An 11,747-nucleotide genomic window follows, 5' to 3' on the forward strand; every position below is an offset into this window, starting at 1 on the left:
TATGACAGGGCACCCACCCTCTTCCCACAGCTGTACACCCCCAACCCCACCCAAGCTGCTATGCTCCCCATTCTCTATTTTGATCTTGATCTCTAATTTCCATCTGACCTAGCAGTAATTAACAAATCTTTTTCTCTCATAATCAAAGACAGGGATCTTATGCAATCAGCCCAGGGATTTTACTTTTATTCCCATTGGTGTACATCTCCAAAGAAAAGCACTAGGTGTATAGGTGAGGGAGGTCTTTGGTTTAGTGGGTAGAAGGGAAAGTTAAGAGACTTTTCAGAAGCCACATCAACTCCATCACTGATTCACAGTAGTCTTGACAAGTCCATTTGACATCTCACTATGTTCATCTCATCAGTGACAGAGCCATTAATATTTATAGACAGTCCACTAGGTACCTGAAATTATTCTAGGCACTGACTTTCTCTTGAAAAGCAGGGGAAGTGTCTATGATGCACCCACAGTAGTTGGTGAAGATTAATTAATGTAAATAAGTAATTGTCTGAATAATGCAGAGCACCCAGACACCTCACAAATGGATACTGTGTAAACATTACACTGGATGAGTAATGACAGCTAAAGGTTGATGGACAAATTTCCAGCAAATTTAAAGTCTCTGTCAACCAGTGAATGAAAGGAAACATTTTCTTGATAGTTCATAATTGATGCTTTTGTTTTTCTGACTGCTGAGGCGGGGGAGAGAGACAGAGAAGTGAGCAGCCTGAACAGCAAGCTCTTGAGCCTGCAAGCTGACATCAAGAATCTACACGATGTCTGCAAGAGACAGGGGAAGACCTTGCAGGAGAGTCAGCTCTGTGTGGAGGAGGAGATGATGAACAGCAGCCACGTAAGGGATTCAACATCCGTTTCCCACCTCTGCCCCCTCCGCTTCCACCTCTGCCCCCTTGGGCAGGACCAATAATAGAAAGTTCTTCCACTGGTCACTCAAGAGCATTTATTGAGCAAGCAATGAGAAAGAATTAAACACACACCCCCTAACACACACACACACACACACACACCCTAACACACACACACAAACGCCATCCCTGCCCTCAGGATTTTTCAGTCTAGCTATCTCCAAGGTCATCTACATCTGAGCCTCTGTCTTTTCCTTATCTGGCCTTTCACACCTGGATTTGCAGCATCTGAGGCCCATTGCCCTGAAAAGACCAGATCATAGTTATATAAAGAGAGTAGCATCTCTTAATGGATTTTAGACAAACTTCTAAATCACCCATAAAAATAACAACCATCCCACTTGCTCCAAGGTGTCACTTCCTATCGGTGCAGCAGGAGCTCTTTATTGCCACACCTGCAGCTCTCTGCCTACAAGCTTTTCTTCTGGATGCAGGAACCCAATCATAGGACAAGCCCTAGAAGCAGTCCTCAATGCTGATGGGGAGATGGTTGATTAAATAACCTATCTCCCTTGCCCTATCTCACTGGAGATAACTCCAGGCATGCTCTTTGCTCTGTCCCAGAGTTCCTCAGTGGGACCCAGCACCAGTTGCCCAACAGTGGTAACTAGGTTGGTAACACACCCTTTCACAGTTTCCTTCCCTGCCTTGTTCATTTCCCCGCTCCCCCTACCTGAGTTTCCTAAAATCACCTTCCACATAAACTACTACTTGACATCTGGTTCCTTGCCATAGGACTTGCTTCCAGAGGTGCCCAAGCCAAGATACTCAGTAACACCTGTCCTGAACAGGAGGACCTCCTGGCATGATCATCTTTCTTGAGACTGTGATTTTGAACTAAGACTTATCCATAGCCTAGGCAGTTCATCAGCTGAGGCAACTTCATTTCACCCTGAGGTTTTCTCCCTTTGGAAACTCTAGCTCTAAGCTCTTTAAGCCAGCCTCTAAATTTATCCACACAAGCTGGGGAGCCAGCTGGGAGATATTTTCCCATAGCTCTGTAAACACTTTGGGTTGCCAAGAACTCCTAACTTGCAGTCTTCATTTCTGCTTAGGGACTTGAGTCCTTGGCAAACATAAGGCAGGTACTTGTTGCACAGACCTGTTGTTAGACCTCCAAGTTAGCCTCTTAGGTGCTGTGTAAACAATCACCATCATCTTCAACATTTGCAGTCAAGGACCTGGTCTCTCTTAATTGTGTCTGTTAGAGTTCTCCCAGGACTTACCACCTCCCTATAAGAACCACAAATTGTTCCTCTGCAACGCCCTAAAAATGCTAACAACAAAGTAATTCTACCTTATCTTACTGAGCACTACTGTCCTTTCTGTAGGAAGTCACAAATATAGAAAAATCCATTGGTTTTCCTAAATGGATCCCAGGAAGAATATTACCATAATTTATTTTCTTTCAACGTTTTAGGATATTTTCACCATTGCTGTTGCAAGTTTATTTATTCCCCCAGTCAGGGAAAGCCATGTGGCAAATAAATGTACCTGGCAACTTGGAGGGAGAAAGGTATTGTCACATTTTTATTCTAATTGCCCAGAAGAAGGTCGAACAGCTTGAAACAAGCTTTAAAACATGCTCTTTTTTCCCCAGCACTTAGTGCAGAATTTAAATTGCAGACTACGAATACAAATACACAATTAGATGTAGACTTAACACTCATCTACTCAGAAAATCCATGCAAGATCTGCCTTCCACAGGAAATATAATATGGGAACAAAGGGGGAACCCAAGACTTTCTGAAATTTTGACTAATATCTGACAAGGAGCTGGAGAAATAAGAAGGAGGTCATAGTTCAGGACACAGTTGTGTGAAAAAATCAAAATATTATATCAGATGTTATGTGTAACTAAAGGAGTGGCAGGCAGAGGGTAGGTGACCTTGTAAATCAAGAATACGTTGTGCTCCAAATCCCACGAACAGAGAGAGCTGTGCCTAGGGAAAACCAAGTGAGGTGCCTAGGGTGCAAAAAGTGCCAACCCTGTACTTGCTCAACCCTGAGACTGAATGCCTCCTTTAAATTTGCACATCACTTGCCTCACTGTAGTCCCAACCCTGCTCACATATCAAAAGTGCCTCAATTAAAGTGAAAGGAGAAAAGAACAACAGAGATATCATAGTAAAATGATGATCAAACCAGAAAAAGAGCAGTTTTCCAGGCTCCTTTGGCCCTGGTGGTGGCATGGAGAGAATACCCTGATATTCAGTAGAGTTTGGATTGCCAAACTCATCTTTGCAGTGGACTGAGGAATTATTTTTAGCATAAAACTGTAAGAAATTTGATTTCTGCAGATAAAAGTAATTCATTGAATATATAAAGATTAATACACTCAATGGAAATTATCACACAAAGATATCATTTTGAATCATTGGGAATAAAAAAAATTTAAGAGAAATTGCTAAATGCAATGTGGGATCTAGGATTGGCTCCTGGAACAGAAAAAAAAAATAGTAGAAGAACTGATAAAATCCAAATAAAGTACGTAGTATAGGTAATAGCAATTTACCAATGTTAACTTCCTAGTTGGACAAATGTACCATGGTTATGTAAAATGTTAACATTAGGGGAAGGTGGGTGAAGAGTATATGGGAACATTCTGTACTACTTTTGGAATTTTTCTGTAAATCTAAAATTATTCCAGAATAAAGAGGGTTTTTTTTAAGTGAATCTCTGGTAAATAGAGATCACTGATAAGAAAAATGTCTAAACCATGAAGATGTGTCCAAAAGAAATGGATGTCACTTAAACACACAGTTCTACACTCTACCAATACAAGAAAGTACAAGAAATGCAATTTGTAGAAGATATAAAAAGTAATAGGTGAACCTATCTAGTGATATAAGGCTAAACCAGGCTTACATGGGAAATATCTCACTTCCTACCTCAAAAATAGGGAAAGAAGTTCTGACAATGACTGGGAAAAGATGGGGCTTTTCCTCTTAAATGAAGAAAAATAAAAATTATCAGGGATTCAGTTTTCAGAGCAATGCTAACCTGAGCAGAAGAGAGTCAGCACAAACTAGGAGAGAGAATAAAATGGTTTAAAAGTATTTTGAAAAGCCGGCTTTAGGTAAAGCAGCAGGGCCTGATGACATACTTCGAAGAGTACTTAAGGAATTGGCAGGTGTTATTACATAGCTGCTAGCGATTATTTTTGAGAACTCAAGGGGATAAAGAAAGTCCCTGTAGACTGAAAAAGGGTAAATGCAGTGCTCATCTTTTTAAAAAGGGAAAAAGGACAATCCCGGTAATTATAGACCTGTCAGCTTAACTTCAGTATCAGGGAAAATATAGAACTTAACATCAATCAATTAGCATCAACTTGAAAAGCACAAAGTATTGGGTGGAAACCAACATGACTTTTCAAACGACGAATCATGCCAGGCCAGTTAATTTCCTTCTATGGTCAAGTGGTCACATAGGCAAGGAGGGAGCAGTAGCTATAATCTCTTTGACCATAAGTAGGGCTGAAAAGTAGTCTAAATATGGCAGCAGGTTCCTTACAGGTGACCAAGTCCTCTATCTTTTAAGACAACTGAGGCTTGGACAGAAATCTATCTGAGAAACACTGGTAGACCAGATGGCCTCTGGAATCATGTCCAACCCTGGATGGTCATTTTAGGAACTAATCTTACTTCCATGAGACTATTTCCAACTTGCTCATTTTCTCCAGATCTCAGTTTAAAGGTCAAAGCAGAATCTAGTAAAATATCTATGTCTTCACTATAAAGAAAACTTTTTAAAAAAAGAAGACAAAGAAGCAGTAGAAAATGCATTGATGCCTTTGTGACACTACTTTTTGGTACAAATGTAAGTGAAATTCAGGCTTAATCCATAGTATGTCATTTTCTATTCATGTAGAATTAAGAAAAATAATCTTTTGAATACTTAAGTAAGTAGAAATTTAATAGGTCTCAGATAAGCCTAGGCATTTCTCCAAGTCTTTGAAATTTGATTCCTAAGCCCATAGGTATCTACAGTATGCAAATGTTTAATTCTCATCCAAGAAAACTCTAGTTTCTCTGCAGGTATGAGCAGTTTTTGGATCTTTATAACCAGGCAAATTAGATCAGGTGCTACCTTTGCCCTGTACTGAAAGATTTTAGTGAACTCTCATCATCTGGTTGGTCTCTTATATTACCTCAAACCAAAATTAAACCCAGAAGTTTTAACATGTCCTCTGAGGAAGAGATGATTAACAGTTTGCCAGTATCACTGCCAGGTTACTAAGCTTTACACTAGGAAAAGACATTCTTTACCCACAGGAGGCTTTAAAGTCAAAGAACAATTATGAGCACACCAAAGTATAGATGATGTACTTGGAGGGGAAGCCCTAAGGGAAGAGTTTGGCTTCTTTAAAAGAAGAGCATTTCTCTCATTCTTTTGGGTAATGAAGAGACAGTGGGGACATGGAAATAAGGGGAAGCAGAGGAAGAATATAATGAGGAGACTAGTCAGTTTTCAACTGGGTCATACACATCCAGCAGTGGAGAGGCAGGTCCAAATCAATACTTGCACACAAGCACTAGAAGGACCAGGAATCCTGTTTCTTAATTTTCAGAGATCAAGTCACTTTCAACAAAGCCAAGAGAAACAGGATTGGAGCAAAATTTGGTAAGGATTTTATTGGGTATTAGCTTTACTAAAATAAGCCCTTCTGCAATAACCATACCCCAGATGTTCACTCCTTTGCTTTAGTTCTACCCACATTAAGTATTTATTCGTGACCATGTCTTTTTCCAGTTAGCTCCCCACCCCACAGTTTACCTGTATAGACAGAGGACTTGGGCTCTTGAGAACCTCCCCCATATATGTTTGTGTGCATGCACACCTGAGCACACACACACACATACACACACACCACTCCCAAGTCCCTTCTCTCTGAACCTCATTCACAGATGAGTTGTAAGAATAGCACAATTCTTATCTTGAAAAGAATGAAAGCACTTAACTAAAAACATTTATTATAAATGTTGGCAATTGTAGCTACACAGATTAAATACAAAATTCAGCTTTGTTTGGCCTAGGAAAGAATTCTCTCAGGCCAAGGGTTCAGCTTGTCTTTGCCTGGGATTTTTTTTGCCTGGTGACCACTGTGGTGCATTTTCTGTCTTCTCTTTCAGATTGAACTGACACAGTCAGCTGTTGTCTTTCTGGTTCTGAACTGGGCTGAGCCTCCCTGATCTTATCTGTGCTGCCTCCACCCACTCTCACTATAGAAGATTTTCTCTCTTTTGGGTCCCAGCTCTTACTGAATTAATCTCTTTAACACTCCATCTCTCCAGTTACTCAGAGCAAAACCATGGAGTTATCCTGCCTTGGATGACCATTATCTCCCACCCTCCCACATCTAATGCAGAAGCAAATCCTGTGGAGTTTACTTTCAAGTATACATCTAAAATCCAGCCATTTCTCCCAACTCCTACCTTGGTCCATGCCGCCGTCACTTCTCCCCTGGATTCTTGCAGTAGCCCCCTCGCTGGTCTCCCTGCTTCTATCTTTGGCTCCCTACAGTTCGTTTTCAATCTAACAGCCAGTGTGTCCTTTGTGACATCTACAGGAGATCACATCACTTCTCTGCTCAGTACACTCCAATGGCCTTTCACCTCCCTAAAAGGAAAAGTTAAAATTTTCAGAAAGGCCTACACGGTCCTAGAGGACCTCACCTCCCTTTCCTCTCTCACCTCATCTGGTACCATTCTCCCCCTTCCTGTCTCTGCTCCAGCCAGAACAAAGTGGCTCCTCAAACACCACCAGGCACCTCCCACCTCCAGGCCTTAGCGCCAGCTGTTACCTCTCACTGGAGTGTTCCTGTTGTAGATTCCCACCAGGTTCCTTCCCTGCCTCCTCCAAGTCTAGACTCAGATGTCACCTTCTCAAAGCGATCTTCCATGAGAACAAAATTAATTCAAAATTACAACTTCCTCCATCCTGGCATTCCTCATCTCCCTCCCCTGCTTTACTCTCCTCCACAGCACTTTTTCCTCTTAATAAACTACGTAATTTACTTCTGTAATTTGCTACCTCTCTCTCTCCCTCTCATTCCCTCTCTCTGTCTCTCTCTCCCTCCACACATTCCCCTCAGTAGATGCAAAATTCTTGAAGGCAGAGATTCTGTTTTATATACTTCTGTATCCCCATTGCCTAGTAGAGTGCTTGGCACATAGCTGGTATTCCCTTAATATTTGCTAAACAAATTAACTAAATGAAAATATATTCACACAATAGCTACCATGTTAGTGTTCATAGCAGCATTACTCATAATAGAAACCAAAGCAATCAAGCTATCTATTAACTGGTGAACAGATAAACAAAATATGGTATATTCATACTATTCAGCAGTAAAAATCAGTATTCAGAACAGAATCCTGATTCTTGCTACAGCCTGGATGAACCTCAAAAACATTATACTAAGTGAAAGAAGCCAGACACAAAATATGACATATTATTACAATTCCACTTACATGAAATGTCTGGAAAGGGCAAATCTATAGAGGCAGAAAGCAGATTAGTGGTTGCCTGGAGCTGGGGTAGAAATGGGAGTGACAAATGGGCATGAGGGAATTTTCAAGGTGATGGAAACATTCCAAAACTGGATTGCAATAATGGTTGCCCAACTCTATAAATTTGCTACAAATCATTGAGTTGTACACTTACAATAGTGAATTTTATGATATATAGAGAATACTTCAATAAAACGATAAAAAAGTTTATTTTAAAAAAGTTTGAAATTACTCTGTTAATAAGGCCAAGGCCACAAGCTCAAATTCTTGGGAGCCAATGAGATTGCTTATTCTCTATTTTGTTTCTTTCTTTCCTTCAATACCTAGCTGTGTATGAATCTATAATCTAGGCCCTATAGGAGTAGACATAACCCCTGCCCTTTGGGAATTTACAATCTAATTAAAAGATAAGATGGACAGAGATCTTTACAATGCAAGGCAGAATATGAAATGCCACATTAAGGACATGGCAGAAAAGTGTTAAGTAGGAAGACAGTAAGCAGAGAAGGGAGCTAAGGAGTGCCTACAGGCCACCCTCTTCATCCACCTCTCTTCCACATGTCACCGTGTTACTGAAAGTGGGATCTGACTGCTCGCTACTCTAAAGCCAATACTCGAGAGGCAAGGTTGGTAAAAGGAAAGTTTGCTTTATTTCAGAGGCTGGCAACTGGGGAGGAGGGCAGACTCACATCCAAAGGCTGACTCCCCCCACTGACAATCAGTGGGCAAGAGCTTTTAAAGCGGAGTTTCAGGGGTGTGTATGTGGAGGGAGGGGGTTACATGCAGAAACAGCACAGTCAGCCCTGACAGTCATCTTGAAATTGGTCATCGGTGGGTCTGATCAGCGTCATCTTGATTGTTTTAAGTGCAGTTAATCTTCAGTTCCAGGGTGGGTGTGTTCCCATTTCTTTGAGGCCATTTCTCAGAATTGTGGCAGCTTATGTCATGGCTACAGTCTGGTCATCATGTAATTAACTTCTTTCACCTGGGGGTTTCAGTATCTACCAGACAGCTCAAGGGCTATGGCTCAGAATATTATCTATAGCCCTTGAGGAGGAACTAAAGGTCCTTGACTTTGTTTAATGACTGAACTATTATTATTTGGTCTTGTTTGACTGCTTTACTTTGCTTCTGCATTTTCTCACTTCTCTGATTAAACGTATTCTTTGGCTAAAGTTTTTCTACAGACAAAAGGCAGGTAGAGGACATGGAGGGGAGGACCATAGGGTCCTGCTCCATTTCAACCAGGAATATTGGGCAAGAAAATATAGAAGCATCAGTGCAAAGATCTCAATTGTACTAGAATAAACAACTCAGGGATGTGTCCTATTAGCAGAATGCCTGATACAATGTAGGTGTTCAACATGTGCTTATTGAATGAATGAATGAAAATGTAGGTGGGGTGTAGCAGCATTTCGGTTGATTGTAGACTGGTAGGGAGAGATCTCACACACACACATACACACACACACACACACACACACACACACACACACACTCTCAGCATCTGCAAGGTCACATCTGCCTTCAGAAGGAGACAGAGTCAGTGCCCAGATGTGCCTGAACAATATCTCTGCCTCCCGTTTCCCAGCATTCCAGAAAGCTATTTCCCCAAGAGTTTGTCCTTTTATCTGGGCATTTTTAATAATCAAGTTTAGTCCAAGAACCATAACCAGAAATTCATTCCCTTCCAGGTCAATTGTGTTATCTTTTTTTTTTTTTTTTCACGCACACACACTGTATTTTATTTTTACAAGAGATAAATAGACTGACATCAAGCATTGTACATGGATGACCACAACAAAAGCAACAATGATTGCATCAATTGTGTTATCTTTATACGTGAAGACAAAACATAAGCATGTTATCAAGTGTATCTTTATACTACTCTCTAGGTCCTTTATGTGAATGTTTTTTCTTCTGACCTACATAATAGGAATGGTAGATCTAAATAGTAGGAAGGAACTATGGTTTTTTCCTTCTTTTAAATCCTTCCTATAGAGTGAAAGTGCAAAGTGATGTTTAATTGTGAATAGAGTGAAATGTTTAATAAGTGCTCTGGAGTTGAAAAGATAAATGGATGGATAGATGGATGTGAGTGGTTGAACAAATGAAAAAAATCAAAGAATGAATGCCTATTTGGTGACAATCTAAAGCCTTTCTGTATATTCAATCTCAATTGCAGAATAAGAAGCAAGTATCAGCATTTGAGGAGTCACACATGGAGTCTGAGCCCAATAAACAGTGTCATCTGAGACAACTCCAGCAACTCAAGAAAAAGTTGCTGGCCCTTCAGCAAGAACTGGAGTTTCGCACCGAGGAGCTGCAGACTTCTTACTGTTCGCTCCTGCAGTATCAGTCCATCCTGGAGAAGGAGACTTCCGACCTGGTTATTCTCCACCATCACTGCAAGATGAAAGAAGATGAGGTATAGATAAAGTAACTATGGAAATGTCCCATATGCCCATGTACCTACAGAAATCAGGCCAAAGCTACTAGAAAGCAAGCATTGGACTTAGAGAAGAGCTTCACAACATCTTGAGCAGGTTTTATCAACTTTCCCTCTTTAATTCTTGATTTTTTTTTGAAGCTGAACAGAAGGAACTAAACAGAATGGCATAATTGGGTGAAAGCTGCAGTATTAATGCACATGGGGTATGTGGTATGTGTGTACGTGTGTGGGAGGTGTGTGTGTGCATGCACATATATGTGTATGGTGTGCATGTAGGTTTATCATCTCCATTCTATTACCATGGCAATTTAAATGCAAAAGACTCTGGGTCTCTGAGGGTTATGAAGGAGGTATAAGGTCCATTAAATCAATCATTTTTAGAAAACTCAGGTTTTGGTCATATATAAATTCCTGGCACTTGCACAGTTGATAAGATAACTAGACACTGAGTCTGAGTCAATCACTGGCAGTACCAGATCAGTCATTTTTTTCAGACTGGAGTTTCAGATCACGTAGACTTAGCGTAAGTACATTCTGGACATTCATTTCTATTCATGTCCGAGGATAGTATTTTTTTTTAAACCAGAGAGTATCATCCTTGTAGAATCCGAAGTAAATTCCAAAGACCAAAGCCATAGAACTAAAATCAGTTGGGAAGTGATAGCACTTGCAGTAGTAAAACCATGGGTTCAAAGGAATGGGACAGGGACTTTCCTGGTGGCGCAGTGGTTAAGAATCTGCCTGCCAATGCAGGGGACACAGGTTCGAGCTCTGGTCCGGGAAGATCCCACATGCCATGGAGCAACTAAGCCTGTGCGCCACAACTACTGAGTCTGCTCTCTAGAGCCCACGAGCCATAACTACTGAGCCTGCATGCCACAACTACTGAAGCCCACACGCCTAGAGCCTGTGCTCCGCCAACAAGAGAAGCCACCGCAATGAGAAGCCCTCGCACCGCAACGAAGAGCAGCCCCTGCTCGCCACAACTAGAGAAAGCCCGTGCGCAGCAACGAAGACCCAACGCAGCCAAAAATAAATAAATAAATAAATACATTTATTTTAAAAAAAAAAAAAGGGAATGGGACAGGCAGCTTCCTCTGGCATTTTCTTCCTCTGCCTTTAAAGATAAAATTCCAAGGGCTGGGCTTCCCTGGTGGCGCAGTTGTTGAGAATCTGCCTGCCAATGCAGGGGACACGGGTTCAAGCCCTGGTCTGGGAAGATCCCACATGCCGCGGAGCAACTGGGCCTGTGAGCCACAACTACTGAGCCTGCGCGTCTGGAGCCTGTGCTCCACAACAAGAGAGGCCGCGATAGTGAGAGGCCCGCGCACCATGATGAAGAGTGGCCCCCGCTCGCTGCAACTAGAGAAAGCCCTCGCACAGAAACGAAGACCCAACACAGCTAAAAATTAATTAATTAATTAATTGATTGATTTAAAAAAAAAAATTCCAAGATCTATCTTGAATGGTGCTGTTTTAAGAACTAACTCCAGGGGTTTTATGAAGGGCCTTAAAGAACATGGAATTTTTTTTAAAGGAAATATTATGGCCAATAAGAATTTGCTGAAAAGGACTGGGAGGGAAAGGAACAAAGAAAGGTTATCCTACATAATATAATCTGGGACGAAGCCTGTGAGCATAAACCATGGTTTAATAAAGCTAATGCAGGGCTGTGTTAAAACTGTCTGGTTCATCTTAACTTAAACAAGAGTCCAGCCTAGATAAAGTGACCCTGAATTAGTTGGGATTCTATTTGGCTGCATATAACAGAAAACCCCATAGTAATAGTGTCTTAAATAAGATAGTTTATTTCTATGACATATAAAAGAAGGTCAGAGAGAGGTAGTCTAGGACTGT

This window comes from Balaenoptera ricei, chromosome 19 (genome assembly GCF_028023285.1).
Source record: "Balaenoptera ricei isolate mBalRic1 chromosome 19, mBalRic1.hap2, whole genome shotgun sequence".
NCBI lineage: Eukaryota > Metazoa > Chordata > Mammalia > Artiodactyla > Balaenopteridae > Balaenoptera > Balaenoptera ricei.